Source organism: Odocoileus virginianus, chromosome 24 (genome assembly GCF_023699985.2).
Source record: "Odocoileus virginianus isolate 20LAN1187 ecotype Illinois chromosome 24, Ovbor_1.2, whole genome shotgun sequence".
Lineage (NCBI taxonomy): Eukaryota > Metazoa > Chordata > Mammalia > Artiodactyla > Cervidae > Odocoileus > Odocoileus virginianus.
Window position 1 is genome coordinate 36,600,492 of NC_069697.1, and position 15,658 is coordinate 36,616,149.

Here is a 15,658-nt window from a genome sequence, read left to right on the forward strand (position 1 = left end):
TACATCAAGTTAATATCCCATCTTGAGAAAAGAGAACCCAAACACAATATTACACCCAAAATATATGAACTAATTTTTGCACATTTAGAAGATATTAGAAAAAATTCTAAAATTAAAGAAATACTTCTAAATTATTTGTAGCTGAGATAAATTTGACTATAGTGTACAAAAAAAAAATCAGTCTCTTTGTCTGTTTTAAATAAATTCCCATCTTATTAATATTGAGAATAATGGATATTTAGTCATTATTGTAAAGAACATCTAAGAAATTTTCATGTCTTCCCTGTCAAGGAAAGGGTCCCTAACTATGCTCTCATATGTAATAATTTTCCAAGCAAGGAAACAGCCCCTGACCTGAGGTGACTGACATTTAGGACTCAGTGTGGGGTCTGAATGAACCAGCCTGGCTGAAGGCTCACTGTCCTGGAGGTCAGTTGAGTATTGTAGGGTTTAGATTAGTTTTTCAAAGTCAAAGTAGGATCTGGGAAATATGTTCGGCTTTACAATATTTCTTTGGAAATGAAAATCTTACCCTGGAGTCTTCTCTGTATTTTCAGGCACTCCTATAGGAGGCAGAAGAGGGGTTGAATGATCTAGACTCTGAACTGTCCAATCTTACTTCAATCTGAGTGACTCCACTTTTATATTGAATTCCAGGTAAATTGCTTTATGAAGAAAGGATTCTCTAAACAAAAGGGAAAAGAAGTGTATGGAAAACTACTACAGAGTATTGTAGAAATGATTTATGATAGGATAAAAGATGTTACCACATATATTTTAAAAAATCTGCAAAGCCCCTAAATCCTTCATCATATAACAAATAAAACAAAATTACTAAAATTAGCAATCAAACAACCTTATTCACTCTTAAAAGAATCTATATCTGTAGTGCTTACAGCATAACATTTCATGGTGAAGAATTTTTTTCCCCTAATCTTTAAACTTTTTATTTTATATTGGGCTATAGCCGATTAAAAATGTTGTGGTTGTTGCAGGTGAATAGTGAAAGGACTCAGCCATACATATACATGTACAGATTCTCCCCTGAAGCCCCTCCCATCCAGACTGGATGTAACATTGAGCAGAGTTCCATGCGCTATACAGTAGATCCTCATTGGTCATTCATTTTAAATATAGCAGTGTGTATATGATTCTCCCAAAGTCCCTTACTATCCCTTCCCCTTGGCAACCATAAGTTCATTTTCTAAGTCTGTGAGTCTCTTTCTGTTCTGTAATTACATTAATTTGCATCATTTTTTTTCAGATTCCACATATATGGGATGCCATACGATATTTCTCCTTCTCTGTCTAGCTTACTTCACTCAGCATATGACACTCTCTAGGTCCATCTGTGTTGCTGCAAATGGCATAATTTCATCCTTTTTAATGGCTGGATAATATTCCATTGTATATATCATGTATCACTTCTTCTTTATCTATTCCTTTGTCAGTGGACATTTGGGTTGCTTCCATGTCTCGGCTATTGAAAACAATGCTGCCATGTACACTGGGGCATTCTTTTGAAGGAGTTTTAAATAAGCAATTCAAAGCTATCTCTGTAGGTAGATAATTTAATATTCAAAGATTTTAGAGAAAAATGAGACTATGAGTTTTTATTCCTCATATATTCAAGTCATTTTTCTCACCCTATAATCTTTTCCCATGATTATTTCCTTAAAGAGAGAACACTTTATTACAACATACAGTTTGTGGCATCAGAAAAAGTTCTGCTTGAAATCTTATTTTCCCTATATGTAGCATCTATATGTATCACCTATATGTAGCATCACTTCTCTGAGTCTCTGTTTCTTGATCTGTGAACTGAACTCAATGATAACTTTTTACATGGAACATCGGATACTGTCCTAACTGCCCTGTGTTCATTAATACAATTCTCACATAACCCTATGAGGCGGTTGCTATTGTGAACACCATCTTTCAGATGAGGAACCTTGAGACCAGTGTAGTGAAGAACCTCATCCAAGGTCACATAGCAAATGAATGGTAAAGTGAATGGTAAAGCTGGGCTTCCAACCCAAGGGACTGACTCCAAGGCTACATAATTTAACAGCTAACCTGCATTGACCCTATGGGGAGCTGAGCCCAGACATTAAGACTTCAGTCTTTGCTCTTGATGGAATGGTGGTCACATAGCACTGGAGTGACCGTGAGGATATACCCTGCGCCCAAGGGCAGAGAAGCCCCAGCAAGATGGTAAGCACTGAAGCAGCGGCTGTGTGGCTCCAGAGTGGCATTGAGGAGATACCCCACGTCCAAGGGCAAAGGAGAAGCCCTAGCAAGATGGTAGGAGGGGCGAAATCATGTTTATAATGAAACTCCATACCTGCCACCGACACTCAGGGCTCAAACATACCGTGTGCACACCAGGACCCAGAGACCCACAGAGACTGAGACAGAACTGTGTTTGAAGGTCTCCTGAGGAGATACAGCTCAGCAGTGGACTGCTGCTTGGGCAGGCACTCTAGGTGCAGTAGATCCAGGTGTAGCTTAAGCCCTCTTAGAGGTGGTTCCCATTAGCTCCACCGCAGAGCTGCCAGAACTTACACAGGACTTGGGAAACAGTCTCATGGAGGGCAAAAACAAAACCTTGTGTGCACCAGGGCCCAGGAGAAAGAGGTAGTGACCCCTAAGAGACTGAGCCAGACTTTCCCATGAGGGTCCAGGAGTCTCCCATGGAGGCAGGGGTCAGCAGTGGCCTGCTGTAGGGTTGGGGGTACTGAGTGTACCAGTACCTGAGTGAGACCTATTGAAGGAGGTCACTGTTATCTTCATCACCTCCACCATAGTTTGGCCTCAGGTCATATAACAGGGATGGAACACAGACCCTCATCAACACATCAACAAAAACTTGGATTAAAAATTTACTGAGCATGGCTCTGCCCATCAGAATAAGACCCAGTTTCCCCCTCAGTCAGTCTCTCCCACCAGGAAACTTCCATAAGCCTCTTATCTTTCTCCGTCAGAGGGCAGACAGACAGAAAACCACAATCACAGAAAACTAATCAATGTGATCACATGGACCACAGCCTTGTCTGACTCAATGAAACTATGAGCCATACCATGTAGGGCCACCCAAGGCAGACAGGTCATGGTGGAGAGTTCTGACAAAATGAGGTTCACTGGAGAAGGGAATGGCAAACCACTTCAGTATTCTTGCCTTGAGAACCCCATGAACTGTATGAAAAGGCAAAAAGATAGGACACTGAAACATGAACGCCACAGCTCACAGGCCCATTATGCTACTGGAGATTAGTGGAGAAATAACTCCAGAAAGAATAAAGAGACAGAGCCAAAGAAAAAACAACACCCACTTGTGGATGTGACTGGTGATGGAAGCAAGGTCCGATGCTGTAAAGAGCAATACTGCATAGGAACCTGGAGTGTTATGTCCATGAATCAAGGCAAATTGGAAGAGGTCAAACAGGAGATGGCAAGAATGAATATTGACATTTTAGGAATCAGTGAACTAAAATGGAGTGGAATGGGTGAATTTAACTCAGATGACCATTATATCTACTACTGTGGGCAGGAATCCCTTAGAAGAAATGGAGTAGCCACCATAGTCAACAAGAGTCTGAAATGCAGGACTTGGATGCAATCTCAAAAATGACAGAATGATCTCTGTCTATTTCCAAGGCAAACCATTCAATATCACAGTAATCCAAGTCTATACCCTGACCAGTAATGTTGAAGAAGGTCAAGTTGAATGGTTCTATGAAGATCTACAAGACCTTCTAAAACTAACACCCCCAGACAATGTCCTTTTCATTATAGGAGACTGGAATGCAAAACTAGGAAGTCAAGAAATACCTGGTGTAACAGGAAACTTTAGTCTTGGAGTACAGAATGAAGAAGGGCAAAGGCTAACAGAATTTTGCCAAGAGAAAACACTGGTCTTAGAAAACACAATTTTCTAATAACACAAGAGAAGACTACACATGGACATGACCAGATGGTCTATACTGAAATCAGATTGATTATATTCTTTGTAGCCAAAGATGGAGAAGTTCTATACAATCAGCAAAAACAAGGCTGGGAGCAGACTGTGGCACAGACCATGACTCCTTATTGCCAAATTCAGACTGAAATTGAAGAAAGTAGGGAGAGCCACTAGACTATTCAGGTATGACCTAAATCAAATCCCTTATGACTATACAGTGGAAGTGAGAAATAGATTGAAGGGATTAGGTCCGATAGACAGAGTGCTTGAAGAACTATGGATGGAGGTTTGTGACATTGTATAGAAGGCAGGGATTAAGACCATGCCCAAGGAAAAGAAATGCAAAAATGTAAAATAGTTGTCTGAGGAGGCCTTACAAATAGCTGTGAAAAGAAGAGAAACAAAAGGCAAAGGAGAAAAGGATAGATATACCCATTTGAATGCAGAGTTCCAAAGAATAGCAAGGAGAGATAAGAAAACCTTCCTCAGTGATCATTTCAAAGAAATCAGAAGAAAACAGTAGAATGGGAAAGACTAGAGATCTCTTCAAGAAAATTAGAGATACCAAGGGAACATTTCATACAAAGATGGGCTCAATAAAGGACAGAAATGGTATGGACCTAACAGAAGGAGAAGATATTAAGAAGAGGTGGCAAGAACACACAGAAGACCTATTCAAAAAAGATCTTCATGACCCAGATAATTATGGTGGTGTGGTCACTCACCTAGAGCCAGACATACTGGAATGCAAAGTCAGTAGGCCTTAGGAAACATCACTATGAACAAAGCTAGTGGAGGTGATGGAATTCCAGTTGAGCTACTTCAAATCCTAAAAGATGATACTGTGAAAGTACTGCACTCAACATGTCAGAAAATTTGGAAAACTCAGCAGTGGCCACAGGACTGGAAAAGGTCAGTTTTCATTCCAGTTCCAAAGAAAAGCAATACCAAAGAGTGCTCAAATTACTGCACAATAGCACTTATCTCACACACTAGCAAAGTAATGCTCAGAATTCTCCAAGCCAGGCTTCAAGGGTATGTGAACCATGAAGTTCTAGATGTTCAAGCTGGATTTAGAAAAGGCAGTGGAACCAGAGATCAAATTGCCAACATCTGATGGATCATCAATAAAGTAAGAGAGTTCTAGAAAAACATCTACTTCTGTTTTATTGACTATGCCAAAGTCTTTGACTGTGTGGATCAAAAAACTATGGAAAATTCTTCAAGAGATGGGAATACCAGATGACCTGACCTGTCTCCTGAGGTCAAGAAACAACAGTTAGAACTGGACATGGAACAACAAACTGGTTCCAAATGGGGAAAGGAGTACATCAAGGCTCTACATTGTCAAAGTGCTTATTTAACTTATATGCAGAGTACATCATGAGAAATCCTGGACTGGATGAAGCACAAGCTGGAATGAAGATTGCCGGGAGAAATATCAATAGCCTCAGATATACAGATGACACCACCCTTAAGGCAGAAAGTGAAGAAGAACTAAAGAGCCTCTTGATGCAAGTGGAAGAGGAGAGTGAAGAAGTTGGCTTTAAAGCTCAACTTTCAGAAAATTAAGATTATGGCATCTGGTCCCATCATTCATGGCAAATAGATGGGGAAACAATGGAAATAGGGACAAACTTTACTTTTTTGGGCTACAAAATCACTGCAGATAGTGACTGCAGCCTTGAAATTAACAGATGCTTGCCCCTTGGAAGAAAAGTTATGACCAACCTATGGACTTATATGACCTATATGACCAACAGCATATTAAAAAACAGAGACATTATTTTGCCAACAAAGGTCTGTTTAGTCAAAGTTATGGTTTTTCCAGTAGTCATGTATGGATGTGAGTGTTCTTATAAAGAAAGCTGACCACAGAGGAATAGATGCTTTTGAACTGTGTTGTTGGAGGAGACTCTTGAATATCCCTGGACTGCAAGGCGATCCAACCAGTCCATCCTAAAGGAAATCAGTCCTGAATACTCATTGGATTGACTGATGCTGAAGCTGAAACTCCAATACTTTGGCCACCTGATGCAAAGAACTGACTCATTTGACAAGACCCTGATGCTGGGAAATATGAAGGTGGGAGGATAAGGGGACAACAGTGGATGAGATGGTTGGATGGCATCACTGATTCAGTGGACATGAATTTGAGTAAACTCTGGGAGTTGGTGATGGACAGGGAGGCCTGACGTGTTGCTGTCCGTGGGATCACAAAGAGTCTGACTTGACTGAGTGACTGAACTCAACTCAACTTTGTTCTTTACCTTAGGTCAATCACTTATATAATCATTCATTCTGCACATATTTATTTGCATGTATTATGTGTTGGCTATAATGAAGATACAGCTCTGAATGAAAGCAAGAAAAATGGTCACTCTCATGATAGTTTTGATATTATAAGGGGAAAATAATAAACAAGCAAAATCTATATAATCTATCAGGTGAAGATAAGTACCTAAAAAGAAAAATAACAGGTAAAAGCAACTGAGATGATAGTAGGACTTTCTATTTAGATAGATTTATGAAGATAAAGACTTTATCTAAAGGTCTTCCTGACAGAGTGATGTTTGAACATAAATGGAAGTAAAATGAGTGAATCTTTCAGAGCAGGTATGAGGATTACATGAGATAAATACAGCAGGTACCTACAATGATGCCTGTTTCATCACAGGGACTGGCCAAAAGTTTCTTTCTTCTCCCCTTAGAGTTAAGGGGAAATTGAGCTTTATGAAAAAATAAAGTCTTGATAGGAAGCTTGTTGATTCAAGCTTTTTTGTTTTTGTTTTTTGTAAAATAGTTAAAGGTGACAATGGGTCTCCTGCATTGCAGATGGATTTTTTTTACCGTCTGAGCCACCAGGGAAGCCCAAATATGAACAGCAGTCCCCCAGTTCCCTTGAGAGTTCAAATGTACAAAAGTAAACACATCACAAACTGACACAGGAAGTCTAAGCGGTGATGTGTGTATGCACGTTGTGTGTAGGAGAGAGCAGGAGAAAGAGAAATATGGTAAAAAGAGGAAAAGTAGATAGGGACATTCAGAGGGTTTAAGCAGAATGTGCTGACAGACTTGTGAGCATTTCAGAGCATCAAACATATATTGTGCTAATAAATAATGTTTCTAGCAGATGATAATTTAAACTATTTGTGTAATGATAGGAAGATGAGTATTTGTTTCTGTATTTCATCCAGCTCAATTAATATCATATACATATGACTATATATGACTCACCTAAATCCATAAATCACAAATAAAACTATCATTATTTTTAATAGTGCCATGACTATCATAAGTGTCATGCCTAGAATTTGAAGTTTCCTTTGGGAAAATTATGTGAACACTAAAATTTTATATGACTAACTAGAGAATAAACATGGAAATATAATAGCTTTAAAATTCTTTTTATAAGGTATAACTGTAGCTATTATATCAAAGCATCTAAGTTGATATAGTACACTGGTACATTTAAGGTGATTTCATTTCATGGTTTTGGCATTAAATTAATGCTATATTTATATAAAAATCCACCTGAAATTTAATATAGAATCCAGGTTCAGGGATTGTTAAATGGTGATTACTCTGGTGTTCTTGGCATGGACAGGTGGAGTAGATGAAGTTCGTGTTATCTTACATCACATTGCTGCTATCATTTCAACCAATTTCTGATATTCACACCCATCATATTTAATCTGTAAATATGTAGTCAATAGATAAATTGCAAGGAAGTTTGAATATTGGAAGTTGCTTGATATAAATGTGTTTTCATTTCTCTAATGTAACAAAGGTTCTTTATAGGAGGAAAAAAGCAAGGAAACTCTAACTTAAACCCAGGGGACAGCTCACTGTTGGGTTTGTTTCAGGACTTGATGAAACTTCTGGCTTCCCCAGGGGAGCTCCGTAAGGGAGGGGAGGCAGAGTCGCAGGAAGAACTTGCCCACCCAGCCCCTCTTTCCTCAGCTCTCTGTCTTGTCCTTTCCTTCACCAGACACGTGTCCCCTCACTTTTGCAAACCTCTGCACATCTCGTGCTCTTGCTCAAGCTGTTGCATTCCTCCATACTGAGACTCAGCTTATTTTACTTGAGGAAGGAATTGTCCAAACTTAAAGGCATAAGGCATGCAATATTTAGCTACATAATACATTTTTTTTAGTCTGACTTTAGGCCACAGTTCTTTCAGTTCAGTTCAATTCAGGCGCTCAGTCGTGTCTGACTCTTTGCGACCCCATGAACCACAGCACGCCAGGCCTCCCTGTCCATCACCATCTCCCAGAATCCACCTAAACCCATGTCCACTGAGTTGGTGATGCCATCCAATCATCACATCCTCTGTCGTCCCCTTCTCCTCCTGCCCTCAATCATTCCCAGCATCAGGGTCTTTTCCAATGAGTCAGCTCTTCACATCACGTGGCTGAAGTATTAGAGTTCTTTTAAATAGATCAAATTAGAGTCATAAAAATAGAAACTGTCATAAGGAACAGTGTGACACTCCTTTCAGAGGCTGAAGGAATTCTGAATTTCTCCATAAAAACCAGACCTACATCTGTTTTTGAAAGAGATTATTCTCTGCATATTCAGAGAATAGATTTTTTTTTTTTTGGAATCACAGTATTATTTTACTTAGACTAATAGCAAAATCAAATCCTAATAATAAACACAGTCCCTCAAATCAAGCTGTTTAGAAAGGATAATTTTTCTGAGACTGCTGCTACTGCTAAGTCGCTTCAGTCGTGTCCGACTCTGTGTGACCCCATAGACGGAAGCCCACCAGGCTCCCACATCCCTGGGATTCTCCAGGCAAGAACACTGGAGTGGGTTGCCTTTTCCTTCTCCAGATCTAGCCATATCTATCTCCAAAAGACTAAAGTACATGAAACTTTAAAACAAAATGTCTTCCTCATTAATACAAAAAAAGCATAGATGATTTTGCTGCCTTATTTTGAAATATATATTCAATATAAATGTTAAGCAATCATTTAAGTTGAATTTCATATTTTAGTAACCAAGTAGCAGTAGAATATTACAGTGGCTTATCACACCACGCATGATCTGGTTAATAATATTGCAACTGTGGAAACAACTTTGATTAAAAATGTTATCAAGACACAGACCTTTCCATGAGTGTAGCAATCAATATTTACACCCTTTCTAGGTGTAGTATGACTTTTTCTCATTCCTTGTAAAATTTAAATACTAAGCATAAATAATGCAGACCACACAGTTTACACTGAAACAGAAAGTTTCCATCTCAGAAAGCTACATTTCTGATTTTAGAATGGTATGGACCGCTGAGACATTTAAATCATATTTTCACCATCAGAGGAAACTTATTGCAGATCCTGCCTCAGAGGAGAGGTGGATCTGATTGAGAAACCCTCCAGAAATGGAAGGAATTGCTCTGACTCAGACCTGGATAGAAAATGATATTAGACTGTTTGAGAGGGGGTAGGTAATAAAGGACTTTGAAATCGGGAAGTAAATATAACTAAAATACCAAGATTTTTAGAGTGATTTTTCGGTAGAATTTTCAGCAGATATTTCAGTACATGAAAACTATATGTGAGGACTTTTAACATGGACTGAAATGGAGAGAAATGAAGTCATAGGATCTCAAATTGGGTAGAAGGTTTTTTTTTTTTTTTCCTAATTTCTGGATAATAATTATAGAAAGGAATTAACTGACTGTGGAGAGATAAGGGGAAAAGCTATCAAAATTAAAGGAAGGGGTGGTTATCCTGAACTAATAGTTACAGACTAGTGGAAAGCTTCAAAAATATTTGTGGAGTTTACTAGGCCAACCAGAGACATATACTACTCGTTTCCTAGCTGTGGCCTGGCTACTTCCTACTTCCGTGTTTAGGATCTGCAAACTAATTGAGTACTATTTTCTCTGGAATGCTCCTACTATTCCTTGCTGTCTATAACAATAATAGCACCTGATATTTACAGAGTGTTTTATACTTATGACTTTGGAAAAATGGTATACTTTGTTTTAAAGATGGGACTGGAAGGAAGAGATTTGTCCAATCATATAACCTGAGATAAAGTGCAAGCCACTTCATACTAATTTTAGCCTTTGAGGTCTCTAATAATATTGTGAAAAATGTAGCCTTTGATGAGTCAAAATAAATTTTAAGACATGGAGCTCAACTATGAAGAGAGTCCTAGAACTTTCTGTGGTTGATGGTAGCTATTTCTATGTGACATGTCAACCTGTCAAATTAGGGATGAATTAGTTGGATTCTTATCCTTTTGTTCAACCTTTCCTAGAGTAGATTTATGATCTTTACACCTTATACCTCCCCACTGTGTATTGATGGAAAATTCACCTATTTCCACTTTGGTGCAATGCTTAGAGAGAACAAAATTGAATGGCCTCTCAAAGGGTCTAAAATTTAGCATTGAATACTGTTGTTTGCACACAGATTCTGTTTTCTAGGCAGAGTGCCCAGTTTCATTTACATTTTTGTTTATTTTTTTGTTCAGCATTCCACATGCTCTTCAGCCTGCTATTTGTTGTGAGTTAGCTTACACTTGGCTCACTGCTCTGTAAAAGGAGTGTCACTGGATGACAGGGAATGAATCTACACCTGAAATGGGATAAAATTTGTAATTCTGAGACTTTATGCTGTGCTATTCATACAAGAATATTCCCTGCCTGCTGTGGGGCTACCCTGAAGAAAACAGTCTTTCTGAGGTTCACACAAGCTTCATGGAAGTACTTGGCATAACAAAAACATAGGAAAAATAAGAAAAACTGGATGATTGTTTAGCAAAAATATATCAGTTTTTAGCCAGATTTTCAAGTGCTTTTTCAATAATTTGTCAGTAGTAGAACAACTTGGGGCATGTGGTTTACATTTAGTTAACATGCTTCATGTAATAAGGTTGTAAAATATTATTTGTGTGTCTATGTATGTGAGAGAGAGGAGGGGGAAGAGAAAGAGGAGAGAGAGAGAGATTTTTCCCTTATTACTCTTATTTTTGTTGTGGTTAGATATACATCGCCTAAATAAAAGCATGTATTCAGCCCTAACTTAATAGGAGAACTATAATGAAACAGTCCCATTTAGATGAAGGTGTTCCCTCTACTATTATGAATCATTAGAAGAAGATACATATTTTGGTGATTTGTATCCAGTACATCTTATAAATTTTATTTCTCTGTTTATGGTACTATGAGAGCTACTACTATGGATGCCAAGATTAGTAAAAGTTTAACCAGTGGAAAGGGATAAAAAGGATTGTTGATCATAGTGAACTATTTTTAAAAAGAAATGGGCTTTCAATAAAGTGAGAAACATTGGGAAATAGAAAGTGTCTTGCACTTGGTGCAATGGTTCAAAGTGATTAGGTAGGGGAGGGCAAGTAACATATTGTATGATATTCAAAAGAATTCATAATTTATTATAAACAGTTCCATGTAAGAGTGCAATAGATTAAATATTTGTGTCTCTCCCAAAGTTGTATATTGAAATTCTACACTTCAATATGGAGGAATTAGAAGGTGAGGTTTTGGGGAAGTGATTAGGATTAGATGAAGTCATGAGGGTGGCACCCTCATGAATGGAATGAGTGCCTTTATAGAGGAGATTCATCAGAAACTGACCATGTGAGTAACCTCATTTTAGACTTCCATCCTCCAGAATTGTGAGAAATAATTTTTTTCTGTTTATAAGCTACCTAGTCTATGGTACATTGTACTAACAGTTTGAAACAGGACAGAAACTGATACCAAAATGAAGGGATGCTGCTGTGACAAATATCTAAAAATGTAGAAGCAGCTTTGGAAATGTGTAATGAGTAGGGGCTGGGAAAATTATTTTTTTAATTGAGGCATAGTTATTTTACAATATATTCATTTCATGTGCATAGCATGGAGGTTCAAAATTTTCATAAATTATACTGTAAAATGATCTTAAAATATTGGCTATATTCCCTGTGTTATATATCCTTATAGATTTTTTAATAGAAAGGTTGGTGCCAATTAACTCTCTACTCCTATCTTTCCCCTCCTCTCTTCCCACTGATAAACGTCAGTTTGCACTCTATATCTATGAATATTCTGTTTTGTTGTATTTATTTCTTTGTTTTATTTTTTAGATTCCAGATGTAAGTAATAACATACAGTGTTTATCTTTCTGCCTTACTTAATTCACTAATCATAATACCCTCCTGGTCTATCCATGTAGTTTCAAATGGCATAATTTCATTCTTTTATATAACTGAGTAGCATTACACTGTATGTGTGTGTGCATGTGTGTGTAACATCTTCCTTAACCATTCATTGTTGATGGATTCTTAGGCTGCTTTCAAATCTTGGCTGTTGTAAATAATGCTGCTATGAACATCAGGGTGGATGTATATTTTCAAATTAGTATTTTCTTTGGAAAACACCCAGGAGTGGAATTTCTGGATCCTTGCTAGACCATATGACATCTATTTTTATTCTTTTGAGGAAACTCCATACTGTTGTTTCTATAGTGGCTGTGCTAATTTACATTCTAATTAACAGTGTACAAGATTTCCCTTTTCTCCACATCCTCATCAATATTTGGTTATCTGTAGACTTTTTTGATGATAACCATTTCAACAGGTGTGAAATGATTCCTCATTCTGTTTGATTTGCATTTCCTCATTCTGTTTGATTTGCATTTGTCTAATAATTTGTGGTATTGAGCATTGAAAAGATATCTCTTTGTGCCTGTTGGCCATCTGTATGTCTTCTTTGGTAAAATGTCTATTCAGAATTTATGCCTATTTTGAATCTTTTTTTTTTTGATATGCAACTGTATGAGCTGTTTATATATTTTGGATATTAATAGGTTATATTAATTACAAATATTTTCTCCCATTCCATTAGTTGTCTTTTTGGTTTGTCAGTAGTTTCTGACTTTTTGCTCTGCAAAAGCATTTAAGTTTTATGAGTTTCCATTTTAAAAGCTTTGCTTCTGTTTTCTCTGCATTAGAACACAGATCCAAAGACACACTACCACTATTTATGTCAAAGAGTGTTCTGCCTGTGTTTACTTATAGGAGCTTTATGGTTTTGGTCTTACATTTAGGTCTTTTAATTTATTCTGCATTTATTTTTGTATATAGTGTTAGAGAATGTTCTAATTTCATTCTTTTACAAGTAACTGTCCAATTTTTTCCAGCAGTATAGAAGAGACTATTTTTTCTGTATTATGTATGTTCTCCCTCTTTCATAATAGGCTGACTGTAAATCCATGGGTTTATTTCTGGGCTCTCTATTTTTCCAACAATCTATGTGTCTGTTTTTGTGCAACTACCAAACTGTTTTGATGACTGTAGCTTTGTAGAATAGTCTGCAATCAGGGAGTGCATATGTCTGGCTCTGTTCTTTTTCAAGGTTGCTTTGACTATTTGTGATCTTTTGTGTTTATATATGTCTTATAGTTATTTGTTCTAGTTATGTGAAAAATGCTATTGTTATTTTGATAGGTGTTATAGTGAAACTGTAGATTCCCTTGAGGAGTATGATCCTTTTAAAAAATATTAGTTCTTCTAATCCATGAAACATGGTATATATTTTCATCTATTTATGTTGTCTTTCTTTCATGAGTATCTCATATTTTGGAGTATAGGTCTTTTGCCTCCTTAGGTGGGTTTACTCTCGGCAAATAGAAAGAGAAAAATGTGGAAGCAGTCACAGATTTATTTTTCTTGGTTCCAAAATCACTGCAGACAGTGACTGCAGCCAAGAAATTAAAAGACACTTTCTCCTTGGAAGGAAAGCTATAACAAACCTGGACAGCATATTGAAAAGCAGAAATATCATTTGCCAACAAAGGTCTTTATAGCCAAAGCTATGGTTTCTCTAGTAGTCATGTACAGATGTGAGAGTTGGACCATGAAGAAGAGTGAGTGCAGAAGAACTGATGCTTTTGTGATGCAGGAGGAGACTCTGGAGAATTACTTGGACAGCAAGGATATCACACCAGTTCATCCTAAAGGAGATCAACCCTGAATATTCATTGGACGGACTGATGCTGCAGATGAAGCTCCAAAATTTAGGTCACCTGATGCAAAGCCTGGGAAAGATTGAAGGCAAAATGAGAAGAGGGTGGCAGAGGATAAAATCATTAGATAGCATTGGTGACTCAATGGACATGAATGTGAACAAACTCTGGGAAATAATGGAGGACAGAGAAACCTGGTGTTCTGCAATCCATGGAGTCACAGAGTCAGACACAGCTTAGCGACTGAACAATAATTTTGTTCTTTTTGATGTGATGATAAATATGATCATTTTCTTAACTTCTCTTCTTGATAGTTCATTGTTAGTGTATGGAAATGCAATATCTTCCTCTGTATTAATTTTGTATCTGGCAACTTAACCAAATTCATTGATGATCTATAGTAGTTTTTGTGTCTGTGTGTTGTGTTTTTAGGATTTTCTATGTATTTTCATATCATTTGAAACAGTGACAGTTTTATTTCTTCCTTTCCAATTTGGATTCTTTTTCTTTCTTTTTCTTGTCTGATTTCTGTGGCTATGACCTGCTATACAATGTTGAATAAAATTCGCAAGTGTGGGCATCCTTTTCTTGTTCCTCACCTAAGAGGAAATGTTTTCACCTTTTCACCATTCAATATGATTTTAGCTGTGACTTCTCATATATGTCTTTTATGATGTTGATGTATATTCCCTCAATACCCAATTTCTGGGAGGTGTTTTCCTTAAAAGTATGTTGAATTTTGTCAAAACATTTTTTTTGCGTCTATGCAGATAATCATACGATTTTCTTCTTCAATTTGTTAATGTGGTGTATCACACTGATTTGCAGAAGTTAAGCTATTCCTCTATCCCTAGAGTAAATTCCACTTGATAATCATGTATGATGTTTTTAATGTATGATTGAATTTGGCTTGCTACTATTTTGTTGAGGATTTTTGCATATTATGTTCATCAGAGATATTGACCTATAAGTTGATTTTTGCTATCTTTCTCTAGTTTTAGTATCAGGATGATAGGGGCTTATACAGTTAGTTAAAAACATTTTTTCCTCTAGTTTTTTGTAATAGTTCAGGATGGATAGGTGGTAACTGTTTTCTACATTTGTGATAGAATTCACTTGTCCTGCCCTTTCAATTGGTGATTTTTAAATTTTTAATTACTGATTCAATATTATTGCTTTTACTTAGTCTGTTCATATTTTCTGTTTCTTTCTGGTTCAGTCTTTGGAGGTTTTACAATTCCAGGATTGTCCATTTTATTGGGGTATGATTTTTTTGTAGTAACCTCCTGTGATTCTTTGCATTTCTGTGGTATTACTTATAACTTCTCCTTTTCCATTTCTGATTTTATTGATTTGAGCTCTGTCTCTTTTTTCTTGATAAGCTTGGCTAATGGTTTACCAATTTTGTTTGGTTTTTTCAAAGGACCAGCTCCCAGTTTAATTGATTTCTTCTATTGTTTTCTAATCATATTTCATTTATTCTTGCTCTGATCTTTATAATTTCTCTCTTTCTACTAAATTTGCTCCTTTTTCCTTTTTCTAGTTTCTTTAGGTATAAGGATAGGTTGAGATTTTTCTTATTTCCTAAGGTGGGCTATAGACTTCCTTTTTAGAGCTAGTTTTACTGCATTCCATAGAATTTGGATCATTGTATTTTCATTTTCAGTTGTCACCGGGTATTTTTTAAAATATGTTATTTGATTTCTTCATT